This window comes from Pan troglodytes, chromosome 22 (assembly GCF_028858775.2).
Source record: "Pan troglodytes isolate AG18354 chromosome 22, NHGRI_mPanTro3-v2.0_pri, whole genome shotgun sequence".
NCBI lineage: Eukaryota > Metazoa > Chordata > Mammalia > Primates > Hominidae > Pan > Pan troglodytes.
The window spans coordinates 25,521,572-25,549,414 of NC_072420.2; positions in this window are offsets into that span (position 1 = coordinate 25,521,572).

The following is a 27,843-nucleotide window of genomic DNA, read 5'->3' on the forward strand; positions in this document are numbered from 1 at the left end:
TCATACATAATATTATAGTTCACATGATTTGTGTTGAAGGTAATTATTTCATGTTGTAATTACTTTAGGTCTTACTTATATTTTTATTAAGACTACTTAATCTATTTCTTCCATTTATTACTTACGCAAATATCAGTTGAATATGTCCTGTATTTCAAGGTTCTAAACACTGGAAATTTTACAGTGACTAAGGTAAAGATCCCACCCTCATGAAGATTACACTCTAACTGGGGATAAGAGATACACATTCCCAAGAAACTAAATATGTGTATTTTCTCAAGAATGATACACATTTTTAAGAAAATAAGACAGAACAAAGGCAGAGTAAATCAGGGTTTCTTGCTAGGTAGGGTGCTCTGGAAAGGCATGTTTGATGATTTGATGTTTTAGAAGAGTCCTGAATATATTGAGGGAACATTGCACATGTCTGGAGAGATGGTTTCAGTGAAATCAGCAAATGCAAAGGCTGAGTTTGTTGCATTGCTAACATATCTGAGAAGAAAATGAGCCAGTAAGGAGGAGTAAGCAGAGGTCAAGAGGCAAGATATGATACTGCAGTTATCCTACAGCCAAATTATTTAGGGCTTTGAAGAAAGTTGTAAAAAATCTGGAGATGCATATAGTAATTTCTTTAAATGTTTCTCTTTCTTCTAAAGACATAAATTGGAGGCTATATCTGTTTTCAAATTAGTATATGCAGAATGTTAACTAATTAGAGTTAAAAGCATTTCAAATAATAGAATAAAAGAGTAATAAAACACATTTGATAATGTACTATATATTTAGAACAGATGAAATGAAACTAGTTTAAAAATATAATATGCATGGTAACTTATAATTTCATAATTTTAAAGAGATATTAACAGTATATACATGATTAACTTTTTTATTAAAATGACATAACACATTTAATTTTCCTCCTTTTAATTCAATTTCATTTAGTTCACATTTACCAGTGCATTCTTTGTACTCATCACTGAGTAGGGCAAAATAATAACACTTCTGTTTTTTTGTTTGAAAGAAAAGTAACTTAAAAGGTAGAGGTGCAGGCAATAACACAACTATATACCCCATTCAGAGACAGCACAGCTCATACAACTCTTATCTTCCAAGATGCTCTTTTTCACCTACAAAAGTTGATCCTCAAATGTTCGGCTTAAAGTTCTGTAGCAGTACTCATGTTGTGAGAATTAGAGGGCGTGCAACTCAAACTATGCCATTTCCTGAACTTCCTGAAGTTCATGCAATAAGTATAGCGATGATCTCAACTGGGGCTTTGAGACTAAACTTATCCTGAGTGCAGATGATTTCTGATCTGAAAGGAAATGTAGTTATTCATATAATAAATTATATTTTTGTTGTGTATATATATATATGTATTGACATACATTTTATGTATGCATATATACATATATGTGTGTGTGTGTGTGTGTGTGTGTGTTTATAATTTAGGGCATTTTATTGTATATGTGTATATATTCATGCTAGATTCTCTGCCTATATTTTCATTTCCCATAACTTCCAAAAGCAGTGTCTCTTTCTCTCTGTCAAGGAGATTTTTCTTACTAATGGAACCCTCAATCTTGTACGTGGGGCAGTCTAGAAGGACCAGGGAACTAATGTCCTTAGCCAGTGCTGCACAGAAGCACTGAAGTGGTTCATTCCCTTGAGCTTTCTGTTGCTGATTTTGAGGCCTGTGTTTCATGCTGATTCCCAGAGTTCCCAGGCAGAAGTAAGCTGTAGTATTCCACAATTGTGACTTGCTTTATAGTTGAAGCTTTGTTTTCCTTTCATCCCTTACCTGTTTAAACTCCCAATTCCCCTACCGGTGATTCCTGGATTCACTGCCTGAATAAACTACTCATACTTAATTCCTTGTCTTAGTTATCTGCTTTAGGGTGAACCCAATCTAAAACAAATGACATATAATATGAAATGCCTGTAAGATTTAAAAATCTGCGTCAACACTGTGTGGGAGAAATCACACTCACCAGCTATGTACATGTTGCCTGGTATTTTCCATTCTCCCTTGCTGTTGGATTAAAATTGTAAACATTCTTCTGGCCAAAGGAGTGTGAGTGGTAGTGATTCGTGTTTTTGTTCCAAGCCAACGCAGCTCAGAGCCAGTCAACTGTAGCTCAGAGCCAGTCAACTGTTTTCATTTTTCTCTTCCACTGTCACATCAACTTTGGAAAACAAATGTTCCACATGCCATTAAGGGGAGCCACTTGCCTATCTGAATATTTTATTATTGAGGGATACATTATTTTTCAGTGTTGGACCACTGAGGTTTTAAAATTCATTTTACACTAACACAGCCTAACATCATTATGACCATTATAAAATTGGGCAGCAAAATGTTGCTGTCTAATGAAAAAAATTCCCCAATACATGGAATTATCTTTGTTGTTCAGGGATGAGAAATAAGAAAAATTAAAATTATTTCCAATCCCATCTCCAGTCCAGCTTTTAGTTGGTGTGTTGTGGTACACAAGTGAGTTTACTACCTTAATTTATAAAACATGACTACCTACATTTACAAAACATGTATATATAGTACTGTACTGATTTCAACAGCCATTTGAAAAGTCAATGAGACAATTCACATAGAGTTCTTGGTATAGTTTTGGATATATATAGTATTTTCTATAGATATTAGTTATTAGGATAACTTTTTGTCTATATGTGTACATGTAATAGATACACATACCTAATGTGTTTATGTACTTATTCTGTGAGTTGTTCATGTCCTATCATTTTATATTTCCCTCATCAACATATTCAAATTATAGATATTCCACCAACATAAAACTTTTACCCTACCCAATTTGATTTCCCCAAATGCCGAAGAAATCTTGTTTTTGCTCATCATTACTGTTTGACCTGCTTCAGAAATTTATATATCATAGTATGCTACAAATTCAGTATTTATCTTCCATTTAGATCTCCTGCTAATAACATAAGCTAATTAAGGTAAAAATAACAAAACTTTTTTGGTTTTTTTTTTGAGACGGAGTCTCGGTCTGTCATTCAGGCTGGAGTGCAGTGGCGCGATCTCGGCTCACTGCAAGCTTCGCCTCCCGGGTTCACGCCAATCTCCTGCCTCAGCCTCCTGAGTAGCTGGGACTACAGGCGCCCGCCACCACTACCGGCTAATTTTTTGTATTTTTAGTAGAGACGGGGTTTTACTGTGTTAGCCAGGATGGTCTTGATCTCCTGACCTCGTGATCCGCCCGCCTCGGCCTCCCAAAGTGCTGGGATTACAGGCGTGAGCCATCGCGCCTGACCTTTTTTTTTTTTTTTTTTTTTTTTTTTTAACGCAGAGCTGCTAACAGAAATTTGAGCTCTAGTAAAAAATAGTTTTAGGTTACTAAATATAAACTTGTTACTTCAAATTTGTAATAGTGTATGGCTATTGTTATTTAACTATAAAACATTAAATAACATCTTCCTAGTGTGAAATTTGGATTTTATTATATCATGGCTTTATGCCACTTCAAACTGACTTCAATAATGGAAAAATATTTCTTGTTATTAAAATTCTATTTGTAAGAATTCCGATTCGTTGATTAAGTAAAAAAATTAAGGGTATTTAATGATGTTAAGCATCTATGGACTAAATGTTGCTTTGTATATAATGTGTAATATACATAAGGCAATGGAGCAGGGATTCACACACATACACACACACACACACACTTCATGTACATATAGCTAGAGCACCGTTGGCCTGACTTGAGAACATTGCTAAAAATGCACAATTTTATTTCCCATCCAGGCCAGGCCTGTTGAATCAGAATCTACACTTTAAACAGGATCTTCAGGTGACCCTTATTGAGAAGCATTGGTTCATCTTACATAGTATGATGCATATTTATCCACTGATAAACTGATCATGACAAATTCATACTTTTATAATGAAGTCATATTTCCCAGATGAAGTTGTGAGAAGAAAAACGTGTGTGGAATTTTTTAAACTAAGCATGTCGGGGAAAGCTTCTGAACATACTCATCTCCAAATCTCATATAGAATTATGGGCATTTAATTATGTTCCAAGGATATTTCTTATGGCAATAAAATATTAATTAAATTGTAAAGATTAACTATTACAAATTTCTAAATACTGGCTTTAATTAGGAGTATAACCCTGAAAAAGCATATGTTATTTTAGTTTATGTGTGAGAATAAAATCGATATAGAATAGAAGACAAGGAAGACTTTCTTCATTTATAAGGAGGATACCTATTTACTAGTGCATTGGGGAAAAACTAGGCTAATATGTTTGTGATATTATGCTAACATATTGTGCATAATATGCTGTTTATTTGAGTATGCTTTCCCTATCAGTTGGATAAATCAGGGTTTTTTCTTCATTGCATAGGGAATGATTTCTATAAAAAAATTTCTGTAAGAAAGTTGAAATAGCTGATTATGCAACACAAGTAGGATTTTGCCTGAATATAATTTTATTGGACTAAATAATATTTTCCATTTGCTGTTCAAGCTTTAAAAATACAAAATATTGGTTTGCAGAAGTGGAAAAGGGCCTTAGAGAGCAACAGGAGATGATGAAAATCATTCTGTGTGCACTAAAGAAATTTGCTGTGATATGGACTATCCATTCTGACACTCATTTGTATCCTAAAGGTAGTCTTAAAATTGGTTTGTAGATGAACACTAACATTTTTGGTAAAACTTATGAAATTGGAAAACGTTCTTTTAATATTACAAATCAGCATGCAAATTTAACTGTATTATTAGAGATACACTTCTATTAGAATTACTTAATTTAAAACAACCACAAATATAATTGCAACCATTGTGCTCTATCCAATAATGCAGTTTGTGACATAGTTAACTGTATTTCCCACTGTGTAAACTACACCAGGGAGACTAAGAAACACTTTTGGAAGTTGTGTTCCAAAAAGGCCAGTTGGATATTATTTAGGAAATTAGCACTCATTGTATAAAAATGATACACTTGGGGCTTGGAAGGTCAACATAATTTTCAAAAATTAGAACTTGTCGACATTATGGCTCCAAAGTGGTCATATTACTTCAACTATATATTATTAAGAATTTGAAAATAAGAATCTTATTAGGGATAAGAAAAGTAAATATGCTTGGATTCAATGACATCAATTGCTGTAAAGAAGATTGAACATATCTAGTTATGTGAAGAAAATAAAATAAATGAAATACAACACTAATCTTTGCACAGAAATATATTTCTATGTACACTAGAAGTGAACTCATGAACTTATTCCAATTTGGCCATATATGTTTAATGGAGAAGTATAATCATTTATTATTTCATCAGCACCATCATGAGTCCTATTAGTAGTCCAATTCTGGGCTTATTTTGTAGAGTCAGAAAATTTTTGAATATTTAAACTCTTAGAAAATTATATATTATTGCAACTGCTCTATACAGACATGTAATACATGTCTGGTTTATGAATATTTTAAACTTATAAAAGCTTTAATACATATTTTATCATCTATATTTGATAATGCAAGATAATTTGCTTAGAATGTTTAATGTTAGAATGTTCTGCTTAAGAGTCAGAAATTGTTCCTTTATATCTATGCATGCCCCTTTTTAAAGTGACTTTATTATTTTACCCATAGTGATGACGAGTTTTATGTGTTAACTTGTCTGGGTCACAGGCTGCTCAGACATTTATTCAAACATTATTCTGGTTGTGTCTGTGAAGGTGTTTCTGGATGGGATTAACATTTGAAACAGTTGACTGAGTAAAGCAGATGGTTTTTCTAAATGTGAGTGGGCCTTATTGCTGCTTCTTTTTCTCTGAAGAATTCTGTCTAATACGCCCCTGTAGAAGTGAACTTTATTGACACCTTGAATCTGCATTGGATCACGGACTTACTTTGGGCAATGGTACAGTAGTAAATATAACACAATAAATATTTGAAAAGACTTGCACATCAGTGCTGACTCATTACCACTGGGAGCCCTCAATTATTATTTGAAGATGCCCAGGTTAGTCTGTTGGAAGATGAGACAATGTGGAACAAAGAAGAGCCATTGATGAAGACTTGGATAACCTGTGGGAATGTTAGGCAATATAGATCAGAAAACATTCATCCTGACTAAGTTCCCCTAAACTAACCAGGCTGCCACCTGTCAGAAATAATTGAGGCCAACATTGTTCATCCAGTCATTGATCAACCAGTGGCAGCCATCCTGCCAGGTAATATAATTCTAACCATTATTGGTTAAATTGAAATGATTGATTTTTTTACTTTATAGAACATTGTTTATATAAACCAACATACATAACTGTATATATTATATACAGAATAGCAGACAACATGTGCTCCATGTTCACATTGGTTTCTGACTATATAAAAGCTCTGGCCACATAAAAGTTGCATACAAGTCTTATCTTGAAAATTTTGATATACCTTATAATTTTTTAATATCCATATATAGTAAAGTATAACATTTACTTGATTAAAGCAATGAAAGAACACCTTTCTGCAACTGTATTTATTTACCTACAAATAATCCTATAAAATTTAAAAAAATTCCACTTAAATGCACAATATACAAATTCATTAACACTGTCAAAAATAAGATCAATATCCTTTCTGACTATAAGGCCATATAAAAGTTATATACAAGTCTTATATTGAATATTTTGGTATACTTTATAATTTTTTAGTATCCATAAGAAAAACATATTGATAGAAATAACAATAGACTTTTATTTTACTAATATTTTTTAAAAAATAAATTGCAATTTGATAGTTACTAGATATATTGGGTTTTAAAAACTAAATATCTTAATTTATAAATTGATGTTGCTTAATATTTTAAGATTATAATGTAATAATATAACTTACAATAAATATACATTTTGTATGTTGCTATTTGAGTACATTTCATGTTGTTGTGGTGTTGTTGGCAAGACTCTGAACTAATTAATGGTTTAATTTAAATCTCAGTCACTCTCTTTTTGTAATCGCCTTTGAGGGATTTCAGTTTCTTTTTTCTGCACATTTTTTCTACACAGATTCATCGATGCTGGAAGAGCATATGAAACACCTGGGTCAGAGACAAATGGCTTTTTTCCTCAAAGTAGAGCAGAAAACACGAGCTCCATGTTCACAGTGGTTTCTGACTATACGGCCAAATAAAAGTTGCATACAGGTCTTGTCTTTAATATTTTGATAGACCTTATAATTTTTTAGTATGCATAATAAAAATATATTGGGAGAAATAACAGTAGACTTTTATTTTACTAAGTTTTTTCTGGGCCCTCCAAGACTAAGGGGGCTGTGAGAAATGTCCCAGTGAATGCTGTACACAGTGGGTTTGGTCACACCTGAGGGACCCAGAGCAAAGAAAACCCCCCCAGATTTTAAAGGGGCTACTAGAAGTTCTGTTCAAGCTTTGTTCCACGTAGAGATAATATTTTCACTTTCCTGATCAGGAAACAAATCTTCCCTCTGCAGCAGGAGGGTGCTGCCTCTGTTCAAAGACTGCTAATCAAAGATTCAGGACAGGTCTCTGGGTGGCCTTGGACAACTCAGTTCCCCTCCCTTTCTCATTTGTAATTCTCAAGAATAACTGAAATGTGCTGGGAATGCAACATCTTGAGATAGGGGAAGACTGGCTAGAATAGATCAGGCTCCATTCCAGTCCCCTCTAGAACAAAAGATCCTTCAGTGTTATACACAGCATGTCATTTTGCCCCCAGAATACAAAACTCAGAGCTACTTGCTTTCCAAGGTCCCTCAGCTGCAGTGCAAGTGAGGCACACATAGACAAGAACAGATTAGACTTCATTTGTCCCAGACAGCTTCCTTGAGCCTTGTGGGATGGATCACAGTGAATCCCAGGTTCTCGTTGTTCCTATGAGTGATAAACCTGCCGCATGTAGCTTGTTACCTCTATGTATGTTCTGTCTCATCAAATCCAAACAAGTCGGTAATCAGTGCATGGTGAACCTTCTTCAAAAAGATCCTCGGATATAGAATTCAGAAGAAAATTTGCTAATGTCTTTTCATAAGACATGCAGAAATACAAGTGATCCATGGAGAACCGTCTTCCAATGTGAAATGTCTCCCACATCTTGGGTCCCTGAATGGCTGACTACATAGAACAGAATAGTCATTAAGTCATAACTACTACCAGATATAAAACCTGATGAAGAAACAAAACTTTTTGGCAATATCGTCTAGTCTAAGCTAACTAATATTGACTTTAAGAAGTGGGAATTATTCATAACAATATGGGATAATATTTATATTGATGATAATTGTCTTTTACACATTGGATTTGCCACAGAAGTAAGAGGGAAGCTGATGGATGTGAGAAATGAATCCAACATTCTGCAAGAAACCCACATGGAGAAAGAGACGGTTTGATCTTACTATGTGCCGATGCCAGCAACCTAGTATAGAAGATGTAAGTATATCAAGATTTAGGCTAAGGTAATATTTTTAGCTGTATTTTCTCTCTTCTCCCACTTTTTTGGGGTTAATCACAGCCTTCAATGTTAAATAAGCAAGCACACAGTAAAGAACAAATAAAATCTTGCTTCTGCTCACAATCTAATTGTATATACTAAGTATGAAACAATACAATCCTAAAATTATTTATGTAATGTTATTTATTTTGAATATGGTTGGATATGCAAATTTAGAGTCATTCCATTTCTATTATTGCAAAATTCTATATTGGAATATAAGTAGAAATCATTGAAAACATGGATCTATCAGTCTAATACATGGATTTCTCTTTCAAATCTATCTAAGATCAAGACTGAGAGGCTAAGGCCCAGCTTGAAGAGATTTAACAAAGTATGTACACACCACAAGTGACATGATGTAGAGAGAAGATCATCAGTAGTTTCCAATTAAGAAATCTCAAAGGGTTTCAGCCAACTAGTAACCTCTATGTGACCTGGTGGAACTACTTACTGCTTTCTGCTGAATTCAACGCAATCTCCATAATCAGTGTCTTGAAATCGGAATCAAGGCTACTGTGAGAAAATTGGTAAATATTTATCTACTGGTGGAAAATCAAAAAGAAAATAATCCCCAACTCATATTTATTTTGATTTTGTATTATGCATCAGATTTACACAGCAACTAGAAACTGGGTATACGGCAAGAAATTAGGAAACTGCCACACACACACTCAGGAGAATTTTGTTTTTAGCACATAGGAATAAAATTAGAAAACATCTTTTTTAATTGGAGGGCTTGGTGGCTCTAGAATATTTATATACTCTGCAGCTGCAATATGGCTCATAATTCAAATTCTGTATAAAATTCCCAAGTCTCAATGAGGACTCTAGAAATTCATATAAGAAAGAGAAATGTGTTCCAGGGCAACAGAAATTTTTTCATTTATTACTTACTTCTGAAGTTATATCTAAAATACACAACACACTAAGTGTTTAGCCAAACATAACTAGAAAGACTTGATATGAAAAGGAGAGTCCTGCCTTCTCCAGACAGGTTTCTCAGGAAGCTGCATATTTAACTTGCCTTCTGGCATAAGCAAAGAAATTGTTAGACACTACAATCTTGAACTATTTAATTCAGGTGTATTTTTATATTAAAAAAACAAGAAGGAAAATCTCTTTAAGTAGATAGTGAAAATTTATCTTGAAAATTACATTTTCATATGGAAGGAGAAACAAATGAATATGTGAAAATGTAATTCACAGCCTGAAGATCAAGAAGAGTTAACCATTCTTTCTTTTTTTTAAAGACATGGATCTTGTTTTGCTGCTCAAAGCTGGCGTGCAGTGGTGTGATCATAGCTCAGCCATTGCAGCCTTGAACTCCTGGGCTCAAGGGATACTCTCACCTTAGCTTCCAGAGTGGCTGGGACTACAGGCATGAACCATCATGCCCAGCTAAGTTTTACTTCTTGTAGAATTGGGGTCTTGCTCTGTTACCCAGGCTTGTCTCAAACTCCTAGGAGTTTGACAAACTCAACGCAATCTTCTCACCTTGGCCTCCTAAAACACTAGAAGAAGAGTTACTCATTCTAAAATTCTGTGGAAGGATTCTCTATTAGAAACAGAAGCACCAACTTCCATAATGGTTGAACTAGTTTAGAGTCCCACCAACAGTGTAAAAGTGTTCCTATTTCTCCACATCCTCTCCAGCACCTGTTGTTTCCTGACTTTTTAATGATCGCCATTCTAACTGGTGTGAGATGGTATCTCATTGTGATTTTGATTTGCATTTCTCTGATGGCCAGTGATGATGAGCATTTTTTCATGTATTTTTTGGCTGCATAAATGTCTTCTTTTGAGAAGTGTCTGTTCATATCCTTCGCCCAATTGTTGATGGGGTTGTTTTTTTCTTGTAAATTTGTTTGAGTTCATTGTAGATTCTGGATATTAGCCCTTTGTCAGATGAGTAGGTTGCAAAAATTTTCTCCCATTCTGTAGGTTGCCTGTTCACTCTGGTGGTGGTTTCTTTTGCTGTGCAGAAGCTCTTTAGTTTAATTAGATCCCATTTGTCAATTTTGGCTTTTGTTGCCATTGCTTTTGGTGTTTTAGACGTGAAGTCCTTCCCCATGCCTATGTCCTGAATGGTATTGCCTAGGTTTTCTTCTAGGGTTTTTATGGTTTTAGGTCTAACATGTAAGTCTTTAACCCATCTTGAATTAATTTTTGTATAAGGTGTAAGGAAGGGATCCAGTTGTGGTGATTCCTCAGGGATCTAGAACTAGAAATACCATTTGACCCAGCCATCCCATTACAGGGTATATACCCAAAGGATTATAAATCATGCTGCTACAAAGACACATGCACATGTATGTTTATTGCAGCACTATTCACAATAGCAAAGACTTGGAACCAACCCAAATGTCCAACAATGATAGACTGGATTAAGGAAATGTGGCACATATACACCATGGAATACTATGCAGCCATAAAAAATGATGAGTTCATGTCCTTTGTAGGGACATGGATGAAGCTGGAAACCATCATTCTCAGCAAACTATCGCAAGGACAAAAAAACCAAACACCACATGTTCTCACTCATAGGTGGGAATTGAACAATGAGAACACATGGACACAGGAAGGGGAACATCACACACCGGGGACTGTTGTGGGGTGGGGGGGAGGGGGGAGGGATAGCATTAGGAGAAATATCTAATGCTAAATGACGAGTTAATGGGTGCAGCACACCAACATGGCACATGTATACATATGTAACAAACCCGCAAGTTGTGTACATGTACCCTAAAACTTAAGGTATAATAATAATTTAAAAAAAAAGAAAAGAAAAAAAAACAGAAGCAGTTTTAAGGCCTGAGGAATAAATACAAAGACAGTGTAAGAAAGAAGCTGAAGTTTCCCAAGGCTTAGGGGAATTAAATGCATTGTGTTAGGGGGCTACATGTTTATGCTTACTCCATCCCAAATTCATTTATTTAAATCTTAACTCCTGCTCTGATGGTAGTAGGGGGTGGGACCTTTCAGAGGTGATTAGGTCTTGAGGGCGGAGCACTCATAATGGGATTAGCATTCTTGTATTAGTACTCTTATAAGACACATAACAGCTTGCTTCCACTCTGCTCTCTGCTTTGTGAAAATACAGCAAGAAGATAGCCATCTATAAACCGGGAAGCAAACCCTTACCAGACACTGCATCTGCCAGCACTTTGATCTTGGACTTCTAGGCCTCTAGAACTATAAGAAATAAATATTTGTTGTTTAAGCCATCCAGCCAATAATAATTTATTATAGTAGCCTGAACTGACTAGGACACGTTGTAATAGAATGGAATGAAAAAGATAAAAGGAGATTTATATGTTTTCCTAGCTAGATTAAAGAAGTGTCCATGAAACAGTATGATATAAAGAACTGATACCAGGATGTGAGCTCTTGGAGGACAGAGGGGTTTGTTAAGTTTTGTTTGCTGCTATAAACAGGCATTTATAGTGGCATCTTGCCAATGACACCTATTGATGAGTATCTGCTTGAGATTTGAATGCACAAATTAAATCGAAACGGAAAAAAAAAAGAATAACCACAAAAGATAAAAATACAAGTTTTAGTTGTAGCAGGAATTAATGTGAAGGTCTTGTATATTTGAAAGAAGCCTTTCAAAAAATGTACAATGAGTCTGAGGAGACCTTAGGGGTGGTAGTCTTTGAGAGATATTATTAGCAACAGGATAGGTTGAGCCAAATAACACTATTATTTTCTCATCGCCCAACAGAGTCCCTTGCATGTGTTGCTCTGCAGGGTGCCTTGTATATGAGCCCTCATTTAGTATTTTCTTAAAAGACAAAATAACTTTTTAAAGGACCGTGTCTAAGATATTGTTTTTATTACTTGTTGCTACAAGATATAGCACATACTCGGAGCCATTGTGGCTCTGGCCGGTTGTGCTGGCCCTCAGGGAGGCGAGGGTACGAGTTCGAGGCCAACCTGGTCCACATTGATTGAAAAAAAAAATTAAAAAAAAAAAGATATAGCACATACTCATCACTGTTTCACAAGAACCAGGTAGCACATGCAGATAGCATAATTCCAGAAAAAGTTTCATTTTCATGCTATTTACAAAAATTTTAGCAGAGTATAGGAAAAACCACAAGAAATAATGCATCAATCCAGAGTTAGAAGGATCAAAGTGTCGTCTCTCGTATGTCCTAAATAGAAGGAGGGGAGTGAGCATTACCTAGACCCAGAGGAAAGTCTTGTAGAACAGGCCACCTAAAGGGAAGCACTAATCTTAGTTGAAGGACACCACGGGCCCCAGATGAAAAAACAAGGGAAATACATATTCCAGCTTCCTTCCCCCTCCAGACCATTGGGCAAACACAACTGGAATCCAGAGGGCAATCAATCATTCTAATCTTGCCTGTGAAGAATTTCCCCTCACATTGGGAAGAATTCTTCTCATGTTTAATATTCAGCCTCACGTTCGGAAGGGTGAAACATAGCTTTAGGAGCCAAGTGGACGGTAAGGAAGCATATAGCCCCACACTCCAGAGTGAAGGATTGGTAATTACATGCACCATTTTTTTTTTCTAAAGTGTTTGATTACGTATTTACCTTAATACATTGCTTATTGGCATTCTATAGAAGAGACTCATTCGTGTTTTGATTATTGTAAAAACAATTTGCTTTTCCATAAATCCAGATCCTCTAAATTTAGATCTCTTTAGCATAGGCTAGTGATTGAGTCAGACTATTCACAATGAACAGAACATTACATCACATACTTTAAAAGTTAAAAAATTCAACAGACACACAAGAAAATTCAAAACCTATTTCATTCTGCCCTGAGAACTTCCCTATCTTTTTGTTCTTTTCTGCCTCTACACAAAGAATCTAGGAAAAAAGAACACTAGGTGCTTAAAATGCACTGCCAAGTTTTATATCTTGAAAAGAGTAATTTCTTTTCCTGTAATAGGCCATTATAAATTCATATTTATGAAGTAGTTAGAAAATAATTCAATTAATATGTATTATAGCCATTGGCCATTCATCTGTTCCATTCTAGTCATTCATTTTTATGATCACAGAGTCATAGGGGTTCTATGTGCAATTTGAAATTGCTCTAAAATGTAAAGAATAAAGATTGCTTGTTATTTTAAAGTATCTGAATGATGATTGATAGATACATTTCCTCTGGGAACCTTATCATTTCAGACTTCAGAAGCTGGAAACCATCATTCTCAGCAAACTATCACAAGGACAAAAAACCAAACACCGCATGTTCTCACTCATAGGTGGGAATTGAACAATGAGAACACTTGGACACAGCAGGGGAACATCACACACCGGGGCCTGTTGTGGGGTGGGGGGAGGGGGGAGGGATAGCATTAGGAGATATACCTAATGTAAATGACGAGTTAATGGGTGCAGCACACCAACATGGCACATGTATTCATATGTAACAAACCTGCACGTTGTGCACATGTACCCTAGAACTTAAAGTATAATTAAAAAGAAAGAAATTCATTAATTGTAAACTCTTAAGAATTTCCACTTCTGTAAGTAATTAAATGTAGATCAAACACTGTAAAAATGTCAACTAGGACAGAATTTAAAAGTCGTCTACTTCCTATCATCATTGCTTTTTCTGAGAATGATTAAGCTGAGAGCCACGGAGACCAATATCATGCAGTTAGCTATGTAGAAGCTATATCAGGATAATGCTGGACTTCTAAATTTGGACCTGGGTCCTAGTGGTTTTCAAAATGACTAGAGAATTTCTTGAGAATTTGGGAACTCCTAGTAGGGAGTTTATTAAAAAAGAAATAAAAAGCATAGAGACGGCCAGGCGCGGTGGCTCATGCCTATAATCCCAGCACTTTGGGAGGCTGAGGCAGGTGGATCACCTGAGGTTAAGAGTTTGAGGCCAGCCAGACCAACATGGAGAAACCCTGTCTCTACTCAAAATACAACATTAGCCGAGCATGGTGGTACATGCCTGTAATCCTAGCCACTCAGGAGGCTGAGGCAGGAGAATTGCTTGAACCCGGGAGGCGGAGGTTGCGGTGAGCCAAGATCGCACCATTGCACTCCTGCCTGGATGACAAGAGCAAAACTTCATCTCAAAAACAAAAACAAAAAAAAACAAAAGAACACACAAAAAAACAAAAGCATAGAGACTCTGGGTTCTCCTGTCTTAATTCAACCAGAGTTTCTCAATATTATTCTATTTTAGAAGTAAAGTTTATGACTGTATCCATTCTTTTTATTGGTATAGTTTACTATAGTTTTGAGTAGATAACATTTTTACCTAACTAAGCGACAGAAATTTATTGTCTCACAGGTCTGGAGGCTGGACAGCCAACATCAAGGTGTAGGCAGGGGTGGTTGCTTCTCAGGACTATGAAGTTGAAGCCTTTTTCTGATCTTTTAATAGCAACAGCTTCAAACATTTTTTTTTCTAATTTCAAATTTATTTTAGATTCAGGGAGTATGTGCATAGGTCTGTTACATGGATATATGGTCTGATACTGACGTTTGGGGTACAAATGATCCTGTCACCCAGATAATGAGCATAGTACCCAATAGGCAGTTTTCAGTCCTTCCCTCCTCCCTTTCTCTCCCCTCTACTGCCCCCCAGTAGTTTCCAATGCCTATTGTTTCCATATTTATGCCTATGTGTACCCTGTGTTTCTCTCTCTCTTATAAATAAGAACATATGGTATTTGATTTTCTATTCCTGCTTTAACTTGCTTAGGATGACAGCGTTCAACTGCATCCATTTTGCTGCAAAGGTAATAATTTTGTTCTTTGTAATGGCTTTGTAGTATTCCATGGTGTGTGTGTGTGTGTGTGTGTGTGTGTGTGTGTGTGTATATATATATATATATATATATACACACACACATTTTCTTTATCCACCATGGATGGCCACCTAGGTTGATTCCATGTCTTTGCCATTGCGAATAGTGCTGTCATAAACATACAAGTACATGTCTTTTTGGTAGCATGGTTTATTTTCCTTTGGGTATATACCCAGTAATGGGATTGCTGGATCAAATGGTAATTTTAAGATCTTTGAGAATCTCTAAACTGCTTTCCATGGTGGCTGGAAATTTACATTCCCACCAGAAATGTATAAGCATTTTCTTTTCTCTGCAGCCTCACCAGTATCTGTTATTTTTATTATTTTTTATTTTTTAATTTTTTTTACTTTTTATTCCTAGTCATTCGGACTAGTGTAAGGTGGAATTTTGTGGTTTTAATTAGTAATGTTGAGCATTTTTTATATGTTTGCTGGCTGCTTGTAAGTTTTCTCCTAATAAATGATTGTTTATGTTTTTTGCCCATTGCATATTTTTTTCTTTTTTTTCTGCTGCCCAGGCTGGAGTACATGGAGTGAGGTGGCACAATCTTGGCTCACTGCAACCTCCACCTCCTGGATTCAAAAGATTCTTGTACCTCAGCCTACTGAGTAGCTGGGATTAGAGGCATGCATCATCACACTTGGCCAATTTTTGTAGTTTTAACAGAGACAGGGTTTCACCATGTTGGCCAGGTTGGTCTCCCACTCCTGGCCTCAAGTGATCTGCCCACTCGGTCTCCCAAAGTGCTGGGATTACAGGTGTGAGCCACCTCGCCCGGACTTGCCTACTTTTCAGTGAGCTTGTTTGTTTTTTGCTTGAGTTGTTTAAGTTCCTTGAAGATTCTGGATATTAGACCTTTGTCAAATGCATAGTTTGCAAATATTTTCTGCCATCCTGTAGGTTGTCTGCTTTCTGTGTTGATAGTTTATTTTGCTGTGCAGAAGCTGTTTAGTTTAATTAGTTCCTGACTGTCAATTTTCCTACTTGTTGCAATTGCTTTTGGGGACTTAGTTAAATATTTGCCAAGGCTGATATCTAGTAGTGTATTTACTAGGTTTTCTTCTAGGATTGATATAATTTGAGTTCTAAAATTTAAGTGCTTAACCTGTCCTAAGTTAATTGTTGTATGTGGTGATAGGTAGTGGTCCAGCTTTATTCTCCCACATATGCACAGCCAGTTGTCGCAGCACCATTTATTGAATTGGGAATCCTTTTATTATTGCTTATTTTTGTCAACTTTATCAAAGAGAAGATTTTGTTAAGTGTATAGCTTTATGTCTGGGTTCTCTATTCTGTTCCATTGGTCTGTGTGTCTGTTTTTGTACTGGTACCATGCTGTTTTATTTACTGTAGGCTTTATAGTCTGAAGTAGGATAATGTGATGCCTCCAGCTTTGTTCTTTTTTGCTTAGCACATGAAATCTAAGCTGTGTCAGGCAATGACTCTCCCAGGTAAGTACGTCCTGTGGCACTGCAGCTGAATCAGATGATATGGCCACGTGTGCCAAAATATTGCATAGAGATGGTACTGGAGTCATTGCCTGCGCCAGCCAAAACTACATGTAAGGAAACATTTTGAGAAACTGGTGATTCCACAAGTAACCAAAGGCAGTGATTCCACAGAGAGAAGCATGAGAATAGAGCAAATGCACAGAAAATGGCAAAAATGAGAGAGAGATGGATGGCCCCATCAGAGAGAGTGATTTCTGCTTCTGCATTCAGCTGTATTTCCTGCCCTTGCATACCCATGAGATGACTGGTTTATCTGATACATGAATACCAGCTTTCTTAAGCTAAAATCTATGCAGATCTATTATGGAAAACAATTATCCTTAATTAAGGCAAGATAATTGTTTCAAGAATTAAGTATATAAATAAATTTTGAGAGAATCTTTAAATAAAGAAGGAAAAATATGTGAATACTTGGAATAAGTAATTTCCAAGACTTAAGATGTATCTTTAGAAAAAGTTCAAGTTGAGAAGGAAGTAAAGCTAATTTTTTTTTAATTTAAAGTATATTGAACAAATGAGCTTCAGAGCAGTAAAGAAATAATACTGACAGAGGCCACAAGGGAGCCAGTCTAATTATGTAACTTACTGTAGAGACAAAATCAAGATGGAGCAAGCTGGTCAATAATTGTTGTTTTATCTAAAACTCTATGTAATTCTAATTAATTGCATTTTAATTAGGACTCTTCAGTGCAAGAAGAGAAACCAACATTGACTTTTCCTGGAATGTAAGGTACGATTTAACTATTCAGGTAAAGAAATGACAGCTGTAGAACTGGATCTCAGAGGCCATCTGAAAACTCAAAAATACTACGTTCTCTTTATCTCTAGCTTTTCTCTCTTAATCTCTCTGTGTGAGTGATTCTCTTTACTGGCATATTTTCACCACATGGCAAGAAACATGTCGGCCAACAGTTTCCTAATTGTAAAATTCACAGCTGTAGGCACCATGAGAGAGAATGACCAGCAGACAGTCCCAAACCTAAGTCCCATGGAGGTACTCCTTGGCCCAGATTAAATCAGGTATCCATATTTGGATTAATCATCTGCTGTTAGCAGACAGAATATCAAATTAATTGTCCAGACACTCATGGTTATATGTGTGGGGGACAAGGGAAATATGATAAGCGGGATAATGACCTTAAAGATATCTTTAATCTACAGAACCTGTGAAGGGCCAAAGAGAGAATTCTAGAAGCCGAAAAAAATTACTTTTTAGAGTCTTCAGAAGGGAATGAGCCCTCCCAACACCTTCATTTTAGACCAGTAAGGCCCATGCTGCTTTCTGACTTGCAGAATTTAAGATAATAATATTTTTAAAGCCACTAATCTTGCAGTAATCTATTAAAACAGCAATAGGAAATCAATAGAGAGAGGAAGGGAGAGACATTGTAAAAGGGATGTTGGGATGACTATACCATATCTAATATCAACCATATTATTGTGGTTGATACTGTCAAGCTCTACTGACATGCTGTACAGTTATAAAGCCTCAGAATTAGAGATAGAAATAGAGATAGAGATAGATAACTCAAAGTTGCCTCAAAAAATCGTATCTTCAAATTACAATTCTTCATGGTTCATATAATTGTTACACATTTTATGGTTTGTTTTAAGTGCATTAAAACTTTAGGTTTGCATATCTATGTAATATTCACATTTAAACAAAATTAGTGAAAATTTATGCATTGATTTAATTATGCATTTTGTTGAGATATTTTTTAAAGCAGGAAAAATTATTTTGTAACATGAAGGAATCATATCTATATTGTTCCATTTGTATTTTTAAATTTTACTATAATGTTTATTTTAAGGGTATAGACTTTCTTCTGAATTTGAAATCATTACATAGAAAGTTCAAACAAAATCAATGCAAAGGCATTTGTCTATTTCTATAATAATTACATTAATGATCAAAAGAATATCTATACTAAATAAAATATTGCATTTTTATTTTCTTTTGGTGTATACTGAAAATTGATCTGTGTTTTAGAAGGAATGAAACTATCAAACATATTATGGTAGGCATGGCATAAAACTGGGTAAAAGAAAATCTTCTTTAGTTAGTTAATGGATTATCTGTTGCTAAACTGAAATACTCAAAAAGTCATCTAACATCAACTTGAATTCCTTCAAAAAATAAAACAGGTATGCAAATAGCATTCAAAATGAGGAAAGTTGTCTTTATTAACTATGAAAATGGTACATTTTATAAATTCAGAATTGACTACTCTCTTCATCTTATGAAAAGTGGTAAAAATATGTAAATGAAATAGAAATAATTTTGAGGTGTTTATTTTCACTTACTTAGAACCATAATCACAAAATCAATTCCTAGTCTTCTTGATGACATAATGCTGAAAAAAGGAAAGTGTATTTAGGTTGGAGATTTATATTTTAAATAAGAAGTAACCCTCTGTATAAAAAATAGATCCTGGTTTGTAATCCCAGCACTTTGGGGGGCCGAGGCATGTGGATCACGAGGTCAGGAGATCGAGACCATCCTGGCTAACACGGTGAAACCCCGTCTCTACTAAAAAATACAAAAAATTAGCCAGGCTTGGTGGCAGGCACCTGTAGTCCCAGCTACTTGGGAGGCTGAGGCAGGAGAATGGCGTGAACCCGGGAGGTGGAGTTTGCAGTGAGCCGAGATCACCCCACTGCACTCCAGCCTGGGGGACAAAGCGAGACTCCGTCTCAAAAAAAAAAAAAAAAAAAAAGATCCTGGTGATGATGATCACTCATAGTACTATGGGCTGTATGAATTGCATGGACCATTTAGGGGCACAGTGAGAAGGTGGGTACTTGCAAGTCAATGAGAGAGGACTCAGGAGAAACCAATTCTGCCAACATCTTGATCTTGAACTTCTAACCTTCAGAACTGTGAGAAAATAAGTGTCTGTGATTTAAACCACCCAGTATGTGGTATTTTATTACAGAAATACTAGTATACTAATATTGTCGTGTTAATCACTCATGTATTAAGATGAAAAGAAAACATTTAAAGCTATAGATGCCTCTTACTGCATCTTGTGCAATGTTCCACTGTGCAATGTCCTTAATACCATTTCTGTGGAATTAGTTTAAAACAATAGTTCAACATCACAATTAAATGTCATATATTTACAAGACTCTCATCATGCCAAAAACATTGACAATGCTTAAAACATTGACTTATTGTGCAAAAAAATGCAACATTATTATGTGCATACGTTGAGAAACAATTTGAGGATGATTAAGAGCCAATGTGAATGGGATGCAGGCCTGTTTCTAAAATCTCTGAAATGCTTCATATATTTTAAAAGCTAAACAAAAAGTAATAGACATTAATGGAAAACAATCATTAATTTATATTATTTAAGGACAGTGGATAGGATTCTGTTATTTCTGCTGTCCTTTATCTAAAATAAGCTTGCTTTGTTTTAAACTTCTTATTGCTTCTAAGCATTCTTTAGAAGAAAAGATTTGAGAACAATAATAATTAAAAACTACTAATGAAGTAATATATTTGCCAGCCCAGCCCATGGTTTACTTATAAAAGTTTCCAAAACTGAACATTTCAAAAGAAAGAGTAAGGTTCAACTTAAGCTATTTTTTTTAAATAAAACAACAGATGCAGAAGGCAGTGTCACAGTATAATACCCAAACTATTGCAACATATCACTATTGTTAAATAAAGTACCTATAAAGTTGATATTTTAAAGGAAAAATAAATATAAATATATAAGTTTGGGTTAGTATTTTTCTTGTTTTTAGCACAATTAGCTCACCAATTTACCCTAAAACCCTTATGATCATTTATTCACTATGCCTTATAAGTGAAACAGCTTTTTGGTTGAGGTTTTGTCTATCTTAGTTACTGCTAACTATATAGATCTAATAGATTAGTGACCATACTTTGTAAATGTGAACATTTCTTCCTCTGGACATGATTTTTGTCCAACTTGGAGTAACATAATCCATTTATTATAAGACTGGGTGCTATGGACTAAATGTTTTTGTTCTCCCAAACTTTATGCGTTAAAATTCTAAACCCCAATATGATGGTATTAGGAAGCGGACTCTTTGGAAGGTGACTAAGTCAAGAGTGGAGCTCTCGTGATGGGATTAGTGCAAATTACTCTAGAGCTCCGAGCTACCATGTGAGTACCAAGCAAGAAGGCCGGGTCTATGACCAGGATTTGGCCCCTCACCAGAACCTGACTATGCTGACACCCTGATCTTGGACTTCCAGGATCCAGAGCTATGAGGAGTAAATTTCTGCTGTTTATAAGCTACACAGTCTATGGTACTTTATTAAAACAGCCACAAATTAAGACACTGAGAAAAAATATCAGATATAAAATAATACTACATCATTTATGATCTTGTTTTTATAAGGTACAATAACAGCAAAACCCTTTTAGGAGTGACAATAGCAATTACTCAATGATCCTTACAGGAGTTAGTAAGTAGTGACTGGAAAGAAAGGGCTTTCTAGGAATGGGTTAATGTGAAAACTCAGCAACTTGCATACTTGCATATCATTAAAATGTTCATATTACCCAGTCTATAGATTCAATGCAATCCCTTTCAAAATACCAATGGCATTCTTCACATAAATAGGAAAAGCAATACTAAAATTTATATGGAAGCACAAAAGACCCAGCATAACCAAAGCTATCCTAGGCAAAATGAACAAAATGGGGGGAATCACATTACTTGACTTCAAATTATATTACAGAGGTATAGTAACCAAAACAGCATAGTAGGGCATAGAAACAGAAATAGGGACCAATGTAAAAAATAGAGAGGCAAGAAACAAATCCAGACACATATAGTGTGCCCATTTTCAACGAAGTTCTCAAAAACATACACTGGAGAAAATACAGTCTCTTTCAATAAATAGTGCTGGGAAAACAGACTACCTATATACAGACAAATGAAACTAGACCCCTATCTTTTACTGTATACGAAAGTCAAATCAAAGTGGATTAAAGATTTAAATCTAAAACCTCAAACCATGAAATTACTACAAGAAAAGTGGGGAAAATCTCCAGGACATTGGTCTGGGCAAAAATTTTTCGAGCAATTACACACAAGCACAGGCAAGCAAAGCAAAAAATGGACAAATGGAATCACATCAAGTTTCAAAGTTGCTGTGGAGCAAAGGATACACTATTAACCAAGTGAGGAGACAACCCACAGAATCAGAGACAATATTTGCAAACTACCCATCTGATAAGGCCTTAATAACCAAAATATGTAAGGAGCCCAAACAACTATATAGGAAAAAATACAATAATCTAATCAAAAGATGGGCAAAAATTTGAATAGGCATTGCCCAAAAGAAGACATACAAATGGAAAACAGGTATATGCAAAGGTGCTCAACATTAATGATTATCATAGAAACGCACATCAAAACTACAATGAGATATCATCTCACCCTAGTTAAAACGGCTTATATCCAAAAGATAGATAGGCAATAAAAAATGCTCGTGAGGATGCAGAGAAAAGAGAACCCTTATATACTGTTGGTGGCAATGTAAATTGGTATAACCAAGATGGAGAACAGTTTGGAAGTTCCTCCAAAAAAGAAAAAATTGAGCTACCATATAATCCAATAATCCCACTTGGGATATATACGCAAAATAAAAGAAATTAGTATATTAAAGAGATATCTGAACTTCTATGTTTGTCAAAGCACTGTTTACAATAACTAAGATTTGGAAGCAACCTAAGTGTCCATCATCAGATGAATGGATAAAGAATTGTGATACATATACGCAATGGAGTACTACTCAGTCATAGACAAGAATAAGATCCAGTCATTTGCAAGAATATGGCTGGAACTGGAGATCATTTTATTTTTTTATTTTTTATTTTTATTTATTTTTTTGAGATAGAGTCTCACTCTGTCACCCAGGCTGGGGTGCAGTGGTGAGATCTCAGCTCACTGTAAGCTCTGCCTCCTGGGTTCACACCATTCTCCTGCCTCAGCCTCCCAAGTAGCTGAGACTACAGGTGCCTGCCACCACACCTGGCTAATTTTTTTTTTTTGTATTTTTAGTAGAGATCATTTTATTAAGTGAGATAACCCAGACACAGAAAGACAAACAGCATATTCTCTCTTATTTGTGGGTTCTAAAAATTAAAACAATTGAACTCGTGGAGATAGAGAGTACAAGAATAGTTACTAGAGGCTTAGAAAAGTAGTGGAAGGCTGAAGGAGAGGTGGGTATGGTCAACGGGTACAAAAAATACTTAAAAAGAATGAGTAAGATCTGCCATTTGATACACAGCAGGGTGACTATAGACAATGATAACTGTACATTTTAAAATAACTTGAAGAGTATAATTGGATTGTTTACAATCCAATGGACAAATGCCTGACAGGATGGATACCCCAATTTTCATGATGTGTTTATTTAGCATTGCATGTCTGTATCAAAACATCTCATGTACCCCATACATATATACACCTACCTTGTACCCACAAATGTTTAAAATAAAAGAATTTAAAAATTAAGACCATATTAAAAATAAGCACAGGCTTTTAACAATACCAGTGATGCAATATAAAGACGTTTACAAACAACTGAAAACACTGATTAAATTATGCTACTACACAATGAAAATTATTATATTACATTTTGTGTTTAATCAAAATAAGCTTATTTTCTTTCCATGTTTATTAGTTTACATTTAAACTATATTTTATCTTCAGAAACATTTAGACATAACTTACAAAACTCCCAGTTCGATAGTGGCAGTTTGCTAGTTATTAAAATACATTTTTTTAAATGTATAATTTAATTTTTAGTATCTTTTTTCTCATTCAGACATGATCTAGTATTGTTGATAATTTATAGGGCCACTTTATCTAAATAAGTTACTGAAAGTACTTCCAGTTTTTTTACAATAAATAGATAAGAGCACAAAGATAATTGCAATACATTTTTGTAGCTTCTAAACATTTTATCATTCTGTATTTACATTTTAATTTGATTTTTAGTTTATATTTTGGTTATTGATACATATTTGGCCACAAGTACTAAAATTGTGTCTTGATTAGCTAGATATAATTTGCAGTTGTCAATTCTCTTATATAACTTATTTACTTGAAAATCCAATGCTAAATATAAGGTTTTATTTTGATAATTATGCTCACAACTCGTGTGTGTGTGGGTGTGTGCCTGTGTGTGTATGTTTGTGTGTGTGTTTATTTCCTTTATCCTTCAGCTCTTAAAGAGGAGGGACATTTAAAAATTTTATAGTCATCAAAGTCTTCTTTACTTGAGAAAATGTTTAAGAAACGCATTGAAATATACGTATTTTGGAATTATTGCCATCAGAAGGAATGTTTCACTTGGTTCCATGAACTCCCTGAAGAGCATCCACGAATGTTCAGATCATTAGTAAGACCTTGGAGATTTAGCAGCCTTTCAATAATTCTTAATAATACTATATGTGTTTTTAAGATCATATTAAATAAAGCCACTGACAATTTAATTTTTTAAAAAGAAAATAATAAAATATATTTGAAGGGTTTGAAGGATCCACAGGGCAGAATAGATGATGTATAAAATGAGGTTTGTGAGTCGGTCTTCTTCATTAAATTGTAGTTCAATATTTTTCACTACTCAATTCAAAGACTCTAAGTACTTCTTTTTTATAGTAGAAGTAATAGAAGTTGGTACAAGTGGGACAAAAAATAGGACTTCTGATACTGGATCTTGCTGTAAAATAAAAGCTGCAAGTTTATTTTCACTCTTGTTGAAGCCAAAAATGGCCATTTTGGGTTAGCATCAAGAATGTAAATTCCAACCAAATGAACATATTGGGGATGAAAAAATATAAGTTGATAAAACATGAAACACAACAATTTAAGGAACAAACATTTTGAAAAAATATTTGATAGTTATATTAATGAATATTTATTTTTAAATAAATTTATAATATTTGTTTTCTTTTTCTTTACATAAAAACTAAAATAGTTTTATAATTTATGCCTATTTTCCTGACACTCATGCAGGAAGTATTTTAAAGTGCATAAATAGTTACTAAAATCCAATCCATTCACAATCTTTTGAAATATTTAATTAATATTTATGTAAATTGTTTTTATCACAAGACAATAATTTTTCTCCATTTTCTTGTGTTTTGATGTTAGAGGGACACATTTTTCTTTCTAGTTAATGTAATAATAAAAGTTAATGAGAATCTATTTTTAATAAACATATCTAAGAATAAAACATTAAAATCTGTCCCTAAGGGTTATAATTGTGAAAGGTTCTAATTGCACACATAATCAATTTTGATGCACCAAAATTAATTTCAACATCAAAAAATAATATTTCTTAACTAGCCTCTTTTTTGTGTATATATATTATGTGCAATTAACTTTGGTAGACTGAGAAGATAGCTAGCTTCTGGTGAGAGTCTATTATAGTGAACTGGTCTCATAGGCACATTCCAGCTACCTGAACTGCTTAAACATCAAAACCCTCAAGGGCCAAATAGAACCAGGTACAGATTATAAACCCAATTACTATTTCTAAATAATAGTGAGAAGCTGATATGTCATGCCCCAACATAACTAGTGAAATTCTGGTAACCAAGTATCATTTATATGTAGTTTATATATTCCATGGTGTTCCTTATGGATCCCCAGAATTCTCCAGGCAGTTCTAGAGATTAGCATGTGGTCAATCCAGGCCAGCAGATACTAACTCATATTTTATAGATAATTTCAGCTGTTTAAAGCATTTCATGATATAGAAACAGTCTGGCCATCACAATCTCTTACCAAGTGGCCCCATCTCCCTCTCTAGCTTTGTTGGTTTACTTTCCTACTGCTCCCAGCCCTGGGGCCCGCTGTGCTTTACTCAGCTTTATGATGAAGGCCTTCTAATTCTTCCTCCAAAACCTGGACCTCCCTCACCTTCAGGCCCTTGATACTCTTTGCAATGCTTTCTACACAGTCTTTTTGTGAGATCACCCCTTCTCATCACAGATCCATACTCACCTTCTCAGGGAGACCTTCCTTCAACATTGTCGGGGAGGAAACGTTTCTCCCGTATCCTGTTGGCATCTCTGGCTGGGCCTAAGAATTAAACTGACATAAAACATATTAACAGGAGAAAAGAATACAACTTTTTTAAGACGTTGGGTGGCATGTTCTAAACTCCTTGAATATCCTACCTATGAGAGTCCGCCTCATGGCAGTGCACACAGGCTTATATATTATTTCTCCTCTGTTTCTCCCATTTAAATGTAAAGCACGTGAGATCAGAAACAGTGTATTTCCAGTTCCTTAAACTATGTTTGTCACATGTTATTCTGGCTTACATTTGCGAATTTACATTTGCATTTACATTTGTGAATTCGTAACAATGAATTTACCTTATTAGCCTCATCACTTAGATAAGCAAAACAATTAGATTTGAAAAAATAGTTTAAATATTGAAGTCATTTTACATATATTGGTGGATATTATTTATATTCGAAAGATCCATACACACTCGATGATTGTGTGATAAATGTCAGCTCTACGAAGGTCACCAAAGAGTCACCTAATTTTTAATTACTGTTGATATTGAAAGGTTGATAAGATCAAACCTAGTCTGTGTCTCCAGACTTTCATGTTGTCAATGTGTCATAAAAACATATAGGCCATATCTTGCATTTTCTATTAATGTGACAAACACCATGCTTTTGAAGCCATCTTTTCCCAGTTGCTGGTACAGCTTAATGGCTGTAGAAAGTCTATATTTGTATCATTTTATTGTTTTTTCTTCTTTTTCTTTTTAGGTTTCAAAAATATCTTGAGAAATTACATAGAAACCGAATAATACTCAAAGAAAAAAACATTCCTCACCTTCCAATTAATGTACAAATTATACCTAAAAGGAAATTTTACAGCAGTTGATGTTTTTTATCAGCAATAATATAGCTTATCATCTGCTTTGGGGAACATAATTTGGAGAATTTATTTTCTTCCCCATTTTTTCAGGTTAGCCAAGCCTAACTCTTCTTTTCGAATTACACTGAAACCTGAAGAATGAATCACTTGGGGTAGATGATGCTCCAGGGTGCTTTTGAGAATGTGAATCACCTTTAAACCCACGGTGTTGCTCTGAACATGAGGCCACCAATCCTGCCCTGAGCCATAATTCAAATTTTTCTGAGCCTTGACCACTAGTTCTAGTGACAAATGGAACAGATTCTACAAACTACCTTGCACAAATAATGCTTTTGGATTGCTTGTTGTACTCACTTGCAGAGCTGAAAGACCCATTTGTCTTCTAACCCTTAAGGACAAAAATGCATTAGTCTTTCTACTTCTAATCCAATCAGTGCCATTTTTTCTCTTGTGAGTGAATGGTTGTGCGGAGCCTCTGTGTGTCATTTTAACCACTGGCTTATGAAAGCTTTCAGTGTGATTCAAAACTCTATATTCTCCTGTAACCTTCATCACAGGACTTTAGTTGAAAAGAAAAAGGGAGATGCCTCAGAATAAAGCTGTTTTTAATCTTAGTGGTGTCTTAACTTTATATAGCACTTCAAGGAATAAAATCACTATGTTAAATGATCTATATGATAGAATAACAGGTAATAATAATTTTCACAAAATTTAAAATATGTTTGTTAAATTAAAATATTCTAATTAGTTTGAATGGCAGCATAGTGTACCGGTCAAGACCATGAACTTAGAACACAGATACCTGGGTTTAAATCTCAACCAGAGCCAAGACCTCACTGTGGGGCTGTGGGCCAATTCTTTAATTATGTTGTGATGATCACCTCTGTTTCCTCAATTACGAGATGTTAATAAGAACAGTAGGTATATAAGTGACAAATTTACATATCCCGTGTTTCTGGATACCTCAAATATGTATCTATGTTTTACCTCATGTAGATTTTAAATTATTTACAGAAAATTTTGATGAATCAAAATGTGCCCAACGTTAGTTTGCACATACTTTGTGTCTAACAAATAACAATTGAGTGCTTGATTTTGAAATTTAAAAAAGC